Source organism: Octopus bimaculoides, chromosome 11 (genome assembly GCF_001194135.2).
Source record: "Octopus bimaculoides isolate UCB-OBI-ISO-001 chromosome 11, ASM119413v2, whole genome shotgun sequence".
NCBI lineage: Eukaryota > Metazoa > Mollusca > Cephalopoda > Octopoda > Octopodidae > Octopus > Octopus bimaculoides.
In genome coordinates this window covers 2,616,566-2,617,211 of record NC_068991.1, presented here as the reverse complement: position 1 = coordinate 2,617,211, position 646 = coordinate 2,616,566, and the positions used below count along the sequence as shown (strand labels likewise).

The window sequence follows — 646 nt, the reverse complement described above, 5'->3', positions numbered from 1 at the left end:
ATATATGCACACACACATATATATATACATATATAAAAGTAACTATATAAAAGCATTATTACTGTTAAAAACAGTAATAATGAGGTCGTTAGGAAGACTTCTACATTAATAGGTATAATATTAAATATTTGAATAAAAGAAGGGTAAAAAATACCACTTGCCAAATATGAAAGCGAAAGCTTTCAAAACCCACCAATCCTACGATAAATACACACTCGAGCAACGCAATGAACACTTCAAAAAATAGGCCTAACTTCAGGATGGAATTTGAAGATACTTTACATACTCCAATATCAATTGATTTCATGCTGTGCATGAGAAAACATGAGTCATATCTATTTCCAAAATATTCACTACGTCAGAGCATATTTTCTCATGCACAGCATGAAATCAATTGATATTGGGGTATGTAAACTATCTGCAAATTCCATCCTGAAGTTAGGCCTATTTTTTGAAGTGTTCATTGCGTTGCTCGTGTGTGTATTTATCGTAGGATTGGTGGGTTTTCTGAAGCTTTCGCTTTCATATTTGGTAAGCGGTATTTTTTACCCTTCTTTTATTCAAATATTTAAATATTATACCTATTAAGGTAGAAGCCTTCCTAACCACCTCATTATTACTGTTTTTAACAGTAATAATTCTTTCA

The 646-nt window shown here is 31.4% G+C and overlaps 1 protein-coding gene across 1 annotated transcript in view; it reads right to left on the bottom strand.

The window, feature by feature from the left end:
* LOC106884062 (NPC intracellular cholesterol transporter 2 homolog a) overlaps nucleotides 1–646 on the bottom strand; it is a 17,573-nt gene that overhangs the window by 15,712 nt on the left and 1,215 nt on the right. The window lies entirely within an intron of this gene.